This window comes from Gambusia affinis, linkage group LG03 (assembly GCF_019740435.1).
Source record: "Gambusia affinis linkage group LG03, SWU_Gaff_1.0, whole genome shotgun sequence".
Classification (NCBI taxonomy): domain Eukaryota; kingdom Metazoa; phylum Chordata; class Actinopteri; order Cyprinodontiformes; family Poeciliidae; genus Gambusia; species Gambusia affinis.
Genome location: NC_057870.1, coordinates 31569305 through 31578319, shown reverse-complemented (window position 1 = coordinate 31578319; position 9015 = coordinate 31569305).

Genomic DNA, 9015 nt, shown 5'->3' with positions numbered 1-9015 from the left:
ATTAGAAAAGAAGAAGAAAAGAAAAGAAAAGAGGAAGAAAAGAAACAACAGTTTGAGTGGGAGAAAAAACGAAAAGATTTAGAGGAAAAAATCAGATCAGAATCAGAAGAAAAAGAAAATATTGACAAAAAACTGGAAGCGATGAAAAAAGTGATGGAAGGAGAAAAAGAAAATATGGAGAGGGAAAGAAACGAGTGGTGGGAAAAAAGACGACAAGAGGATGAAGAAAAACAGGATAAAATGAAAAAGATTCAAGAAGAATTAGACAAAGAAAAACAGAAACTGGAAAACAAAATGAAAGATGATAAAATAAAACATGAAGAGATGGAAAAGGAGAGAAAACAGAGAGAAAGACAACTGAAAGAAATGGAGGAAAATATTAAAATGGAGAGAGAGCAGAGAAAACAAGAACAGAAAAAAAGAGAAGAAGAAGACAAGAAAAGAAAAGAGGAGGAAGAACGACAACGACAGCAGGAGTGGGAAAGAAAACAAAAAGATTTAGAGGAAAAAATCAAATTAGAATCAGAAGCAAAAGAGAAAATAAACCAAAAACTGGATCAGTACCGAAAAGAGATGGAAGAAAGACGAAAAGATTGGAACAAAGAAAGGAACAAACGACAAAGAGAGGATGAAGAGAGGCGAGAGGAAGAGCAACGAAAACTGAAAAAGCTTCAAGAGAAATTTGATAAAGAAAAGGAAGAATATGAAAATAAAATCAAAGAAGACAACAAAAAAAGAAGAGAACAGGAGGAGGAAGAGAGAAAACAACTGGAAGAAAAATATAAGAAAGAAATGCAGGAACTGAAGAGAAAGAAAGAAGAAGAGGCCAGAAAACAAGCTGAAGAGTTTAATGAGTTCAAGGAGAAACATGAAAAAGAGATTGAATCTCTGATAGAGCAACATAAAACAGAGTTACAGCAGATAGACAAACATTGTCCCTGTTTTATTTGTAAAATTTATAGTAAGATGTTTATGGGCCAGGAGGACGAATAGAAAAACGGAAAATAAAATAACTTGTGTTAAGAAATTGAAAACAATTAAATGATCAGCGATGATATCTAAAGAAATTGAGAAAAATGCAAAAATGACTAAAATGTGATGTTTCTTTCAGTTTCTAGTTTTATACATTTAAGAAGAATGAAAAGATTTGCATTTAATTCTACTTTATAAAATTAACATATGATGAATGATGTTTATGCATCAACTGTCATTTTTAGTTTATTGATTTAAAAAACATGAAAAATCTGAATTAGAAGAAGCAAGATGTTCCTCAGAATATCCGTTTCCTTTGAAGTCTAATCTGTTAATGTTGTGAAAACTGACAGAGTGGTGAGATCTTTCCAGGAATATACAGAAAACAGATCATAAAGGCCTGAGAGACATAAATAATCTTGCATTTTGATTTATTGTTGATTAAAAAAATATATTTTAATTACTGATTGATTATAAGAAATGTATTCTGGCATTTTGATTTGTTAATGATTATAAAAATTAGATTTTTGTGCTGTGATTTACTGATGATCATACAAAGAGTTGATGTAATAAAGAGCAGATCAAGAAATGAATAACACAATGAATGAATGGTGAATAGAATTAACCTCAGATTATTATTATAAGAAGTTTCATCCATCCATCCATTTTCTGAACACCTTCTTCCCTAATGGGGTCAGGAGGGTTGCTGGTTCCTCTCCAGCTGCGTCCCGGGCAAGAGGCGGGGTCACCCTGGACAGGTCGCCAGTCTGTCGCATTTATAAGAAGTTGTTTGAATTAAAATAGAAAGTTGATTATGTTTAATGATTTATGTTATTAAAGTTGTAATGGCTGCTTGTTTGTTTTGGTGTAAAGCCACTATATTGATCAATTAGGTTAAATTTTTTTTTCTTTGTTAGTGTTGGTTAGCTTAGCTCTTAATTGACGCGTTTCTGTTCGTTGATATGCTCTTGTGCATTAAATAATTAACAATACTTACTATTCCACACAGATTCTGATGAACAATGAACTTTACTTTTCTTTGACATTACATGAGAACTATTTAGTCTTGCACAGCATTCCAAAAGTTAACGGTCAAAAACTGTGTAGAGTTTAAGCGACCACACTACATCCAACTTTCTTTCTTTCTGCTGTAAGTGACACCGCACTTTCTATATATTTACAATTGTGTCCTTTAGGCGGCGCTTTTTTACAAAAAACATAGTAATAAAACTTTACTGTAAAGACAATATCTAAATATGCAAGCATACACAAAATAAACAATGTTCAAACTAACATTTTTGGCTCTTACAAAAGTTTTATTATTTTAGAACACACATGTTTACAACCCAAGTCGTGAGTAGGTTTGGTCTAAGTTTTGGTGGGACCTTACAACTTACTGACCAGTGGGGGAGGGGGGGGGGCAGTATGATACAGTCATACTCAGCAGATCAGTTCAAGAACACTTTACTTTTTCCTTTTCAAAATTCAGCAAACATTACAAGTAAGATCAAAAGAAATATCCTCTGGATCTACTGATTATACAACAAACGTGATAGATATCTAACTTATGGGTTCACTCACTGTACTTACAGCCGAGGTAGCAAATAACTTCTAATGTCTGTCGTCCCTTTTCTCTTTGGTCTCAGAGACTCATAATAAATGTCAAACTCAGAAGGAGACGCTCACTTTCATCTCCATGGACCAAGTTTCCGTTCAGCGTGTGTCCAGCTGGCCGCCTGTTGCAGCCAATCAAAGAACGAGATCCACGTTCTTTGAGCCAATAGCGGCATGGGTCGTCATAGTTCATAACAGCGAATTTTAAAATGAATGCTACCACTGCGTAGTATATTGAAATATTAAACTAATCAATGTACATTTTCATTTATTTATTTTGTTTTTGTTAAAAAAATACATATCTTTTTTTTTTAAATTAATATGGCAAAAATTGGTCGGGACTATTTTATATCCCTTGAATATCGGTCGTGACGTGTCACCACCGTCCATACCCAAACCTACGCCCGTGATACAACCTCTCCCGCCAAAAATAAAATAAAAAATAAAATAAAATAAAATAAACAACACAAATAGAACAGAGCAAAACAAAACAAAACCACCAGATCAGCGCATATCTACTCAATAAAAGTTTCACAAAAAAAAAAAAAAAAATTGGCATGTACAAATATCCTCGATGTTAGCAGAAACAACCACAGTAAACAGAAACTAGAAAATTCCTGAAGAAATTTAACTGGGGCCTGCCAAAGTGTGCCCATCGGTTTGGACCCAGCGTTCTGATGCTAAGAATTAGCATCGATGCTAAAGAAAGCTGCAATGTAATCAATAGCATGTGGAGAATCACAAGAATGTTAAGTAAGCTGGACATGCAACATTCAGTATGATAAAGCAAGTGTATTAGCTAAAATGTGCAAATATGCTAATGTAAGCATAAATACTTTCAGTAGCATGTGGGGTATTATTAGAATGTTCTCTGTCATTTACTTAATTCCTTCAGTATGCTAAACATGGCAGATAAGTAAGAAAAATAGGTAATAGCTTATTTAAGCTAAAAGGCTAATGCTAATGAACTGCCTTGCTGCGCAAGGCAGATCCCTAACCTGAGAGAACCAGATAATGCAGAATGATATCATTGCACCGCCTGCGGCGGTGCACTATTCAGAGGGGCATATTGAGGCTTTTATTTTGAAATTTGCAGTAAGCATCATAAGAAATGGTCAAACTAATCCCATGTGTAACAGTGAATGTGTTGAATCGTTTCTATAATGCTCAAAACACAAGTAGTTCTAAAGGCCAGCTCAGTCCTCCTCTGTAGTAACTGACAGTTCCACCATGTTGTAGTTCTAACCTTCAGTCTTTGTAGTTCTAAAGAGCAGCTCAACTGTCATGTGAGTGAAACACACAGGGAGAGATGGAATCCTAATAGTTTTAAGCAGTTACTTTTTCTGATCAAAGCAGGCCAAACATATCTTTACCTAAGTGTTGCCAATAGCATGTGGAGTATCATTTGAATGTTTTCTGTAATTGACTTACTCAATTCAGTATATTTAAAATGACTAATAAGTAAGAAAAATAGCTAATAGTTTATTTAAGGTAAAAGTATTATCTTAATGATCTGCCTTGCTGCGCAAGGCAGATCCCTAACCTGAGAGAAGAATATAAAGCATTCTAATATTATTGCATCGCCGTAAGGCGATGCATTAACCTGAGGGCAATATGAAGGCTTTTATTTTGAAATATAAACATAAGCTTCATATTAAATGCCCACACTAATCCAAAGCCTAACAGTGTTTGAGTTAAATCTCTTATTTACTGGCCTAAACAGGCAGTAGTTTTAAATGGAAGCTCTGTTTTAACTGAGTGTTAGTTAGAACTACAGATATGGTGTTCTGATAGTCCTATTTAATATCACTAGGTCAACGCCTAATGCCATTGCACTGGCTTGCTGCGCAAGCCAGTGCCATAACCTGAGAGGAAAAGATAATATAGGCTGATATTATTGCAGCGCCTTACGGCGCTGCACTCACCTGACAGAGATATTGGGGCTTTTATTGGGAAATTTCCATTAAGCTTTATTTAAAAATTGACACATTAATCCTGTGTGTAACAATGGTTTGTTAAAATCAGTTATAAAATGCCCAAAACACAAGTAGTTCTAAAGGCCAGCTCCTTCCAGAGAGTTCTCCCATGAATCAGCTGCTCTGACCTCATGTGTTCCGTTGCTATGGTAATGGATCAGCTGCTTACTGTCATGTGTGTGGAGGAACGTCAAAGGTTTAGAGAGTCTCCGGACCTGTTAGACGGCGAGCTGGTCAGTAGTCAGTCCTTGGGAGTTATGAGTTATGTTGTTACGCTGGCTATTGCGTAACAACATACAGATTTATTTTAATTTTTAATTTTCATTTATTTAAGGTTTTAGTGGCTCTAGTGGCCTTTATTTGATAGTTAATTGACAGGAAGGTGGGTAATGAGAGAAGGGGGAAGACATGTGGCAAAGGTCGCCAGGCCGGGAATCAAACCTGCGACGGCCGCGTCGAGGACTGAGGCCTCCTTATGTGGGTTGTGTTGAACCCCTGAGCCACCACAGCACATCCCAACATACAGATTTATTTTAATTTCATAAATATTTTGTTTTGTGAGAAGTGGTAATGTTCAACTATAATCTTTCAACTAAAGAATTTAACAAACATGGTGACTTGCTGATGTATTCATACGTCTTGAACATTTCAACAGACTTCAGTGTAAATGGTTGGGTCTTTATGTGACAGATCAGCACAAAGTGGTTGTGAGGAGGGAAAAGATACAGAAGAGCTGAAATGTGACGTGAATGTTTATTCAGACATCTTTACTCTCCTAAGCAAACAGTCCAACCAATTGACTTCAGAAGTTACCTAACTTGTTCAGATAGTTCAGATGTGTGTAATTTAAGCAGAGCTCAACTGCAGTTGTTTGGGTTTTGGTCCCAGAGGTTCTTTAGAGCAGCGTTTCCCAAACCCAGACCTCAAAGCATGTTTTAGATGTTTCCCTGCTTTACCTCAGTGTAGTACAGCAAACATCAATGGAAATCTCCTGGGCTGAAGCAAGGAAGCACTAAAACATGCAGGCAGCGTGGCTGGAGGACCAGGGTTGTCTTAGAGAACATCAGAGAACAAGCAGCATGAAGGAACCCAAGGAACCCAGCAACAGGTGGGGGAGGTCCAGGTAACAACGAACCAATCTTTGAAGATCTCCCAGAGTTCTGATCAATCCGTCATCTGGACACGGAGAGCAGAAGGACCAGCTGGAGACCTGGACATGGACGTCCACCATCACAGAAACAGCCAGGAGGACCGTGTTGACTCTGGAGGAGCTGCAGAACACTGATTAGTCAAACACTGCTCCAATCTGACCTTTAAGGAAGAGCAAGAAGAAGAAAGTCTTGGTTGAAAGAAAGTCCTAAGAAATCATTCATGCCCAGAAACCATCATGTGAACCATTGAAACAACGACGGACCTCACTGACCCCGACCTGCAGGTTTTAGTCTCTCCCTGGTTCAATGCACCTGGATCAAATGATGACTTGTTAGAAAGCGTAAGATGAACACTGACATGCTGAAAAGGTTGTTAGTACCACCAGGGAGAGAACTAAAATGTGCAGGATGCAATCGGCCCTCCAGGACCAACTTTGGGGACCCCTGCTGTAAAGCATTGAGACAACGCCCCTCATTGACCTCATCGACTCATTGGATGAGTTTCTCTAGATCTGGCTGAGACATTAGTCCTTTAATCCTGGAAATGTTCTTCAGGTGATAGAAGGCCGACTTTGTAACTGTCTTTGTGTGGCTCTGGAAGTTCAGGTCAGAGTCCATGAACTGAAGAACCAACAGAACCTCCAGCCTCAACACATTTCAGAAATTATCTACCAAACATAAACATCTGAAACAGATCCTAAATATTCTATTGGATTTTTAGAAACAGTTTTTAAAGTCAGAATCTAAAACAAACTATGAATTCAGACTCTCATTCTAGATGAACAATATTAACTTTGCCATCAGCAATAATCTATTCAGGAACCTTTTGTTGTTCATTTAGTATGAAGGTGACACTTTGAACTCATTATTAAAACTGATGTATGTTGTGTATTACATAACCATAACTTTACTTTTATAAAATAAATCAGTGTGGATATGATTAGCTCTAATATGACTTACTGACATTTGGTTATTAAATATCAATAGTTGAAAAATATGTTTTTGCTTTTTGGTTGTTTTGGTTCATTTGATCTGTTTTGTCTGAACAGCTTTTAAATAAAGATATTAAGTTATTATGAAAATGAGAACCAAACTCTGAATATGATGCTTCACATTTTTACTGAAGATACTTTTTGCTTTTCTAATTAATTCACAGAATTGATTAAAAGAAAAATATGAACTTATTTAGTCATTAAAAGCACCAAACTCTGAGCTTCTGCTCCCAACCAGCTGCTTTGTCTCACAGCATAAAACAGTTTTAGTGTCACATTTGAAGAATAATAAACAGATGATTCTTATTAGACCAGTATAATCTCTAGAAACTGGATTACTTACTCTCCATATATCTATGAGATTACATTTTGTATAAAGGAGGATAAGAAGTATTATTAACTCGGATCCATCGATCTGGGGAACTATTCAAACAGTGTTGAAATCTCCTCCCATTAAAACCATTTGGGTATTTTGATAACCAGTATAGAAAACTAGATTATAATCCATCAAGTAAAAAATCAAAATCATTTTCAGGGTTTGAATTATGTCCATATACATTGACAAGAAGTACAATGTTGTTGTTGCCATTCAGGATTAATATTCTGTCCATTAGGGTCACTTTCTGAGCAGTGACCCCTGCTGACCTTTCTGAACCATGAGAAAACCAGAAATCATTTCTCATTTCTCCACTGAGTTTTCCAAAAGGACGCATCATTTGCTCACTATGTGACTCTTGAAAAAAGCAAAAATCTGTGACATCACAAAAAATAAAGTTAACCACAGAGAATAAATTCAACCTGGAGAGACTCAGACACACCTACACACACCCACACGCACACACACACACACACACGCACACACACACACACACCCACACCTACACACACACGCACACACACAGAGACAGAGAAATGGATCATTTATTTTCAATAAATAATCAACATAGTATCACAAACTACGTGACAAAAAACAAACAAAAAAAAATACATCACAAAATAAATACATAGATTTCCATTCAGGCTTAATTCCAGGTGGTAAAGAAAAATGAGTCCTCCACACTGTGTCGCTGCGTCCATTCAGTTTGGTTTGATTCAGAGTTTTTACAATCATCCTATAGATTAGAACATTTTCCCAGAAGCTCCTTCTAGGGAGATTCATTTACAGTGTCTTCCAAATTATTCAACAGTAAAATTCTATCCGCCCCCTTAGTTGGAGCAGAAACATTAAGAAAAACTAAATTCACATTTTCATACTTGGCTTTAACTTTCAATAAACTACCTGCAATTATTTCCTCTGCTTCACAAGAAATAGGCAAAAAATTCTTATAAAACAAAATCCCCAAACCACCACTATAGTTGGACTTGTGACTAAAACAACCCTCCATCCTCCTTCTTCCAAACACTCTCATTATCAGCAGTGCTGTGTGTTTCCTGGACTAACATTATATCAATTTTCTTCAAAGTTATAAATTTAAACAACTCAGCCCTTTTCAATTCATCTCTAGCACCATTAAGATTTAATGTGTTTATTTTAAAATCACACATGAAAATGAAGAAACAAAAGAAAAAACAGAGAAACATGAAATATGTCTCTAAACGTCTTCGTCTTCATCGGCAGTAATTTCTTGGGATCTGACTCTTACAATCAGTTTCTTTAAGCGATAGATTTCTTGATCTGTTAACACATCGTCTCCCAAATGTCCAGTTTTCTTTGTTAAAGGCCGAGAAGATTCAATAAACAGTTTTAAATCTGGAAAATATTCTTCCACCTTAATCAGCCTGAGTCCTTTAGTTTTTTGTAAAAACTTTTTAATTTCAGCAGGAGGATCCAGACTCTGCTGCTCCACCGTCAGACTCCAAACTGCTCTCTGCTCTGTTGGCTCTCTTAGCTCTAAGAGTTTTAGTGCTGCTGTTAGCAGGTCCAAAACTCTTCCTTTTCTGATACAGTTTCAACAAATCCTCATCAAGCTCATGTCATCCTCACAAAAACTGTCGCAAAAAACTTCATCAGTTCTTTTGTCCCCCAAATCTGCATCAAAACCTCACAGATTGATCATGGTTCATCTCACAAACAGTGATATCAAGTTCATCAGAACGATCACAATTCAGAGAGGATCGAACTTCAGGTTGTTTCTCTGCAGTTACAGGAACCCCAGAACCAGCAACAGTAAGACATTCACTGACTACCGTGAAACCACCAATGGCTGCGTGACCCACTTATAATTAAAACCATCTACTTTGAAATTGAAGGACAGGTTAAGCTCATTAGCTGTTTCCTTAAGGATCATAAAAACCTGCCTTCTATGACAC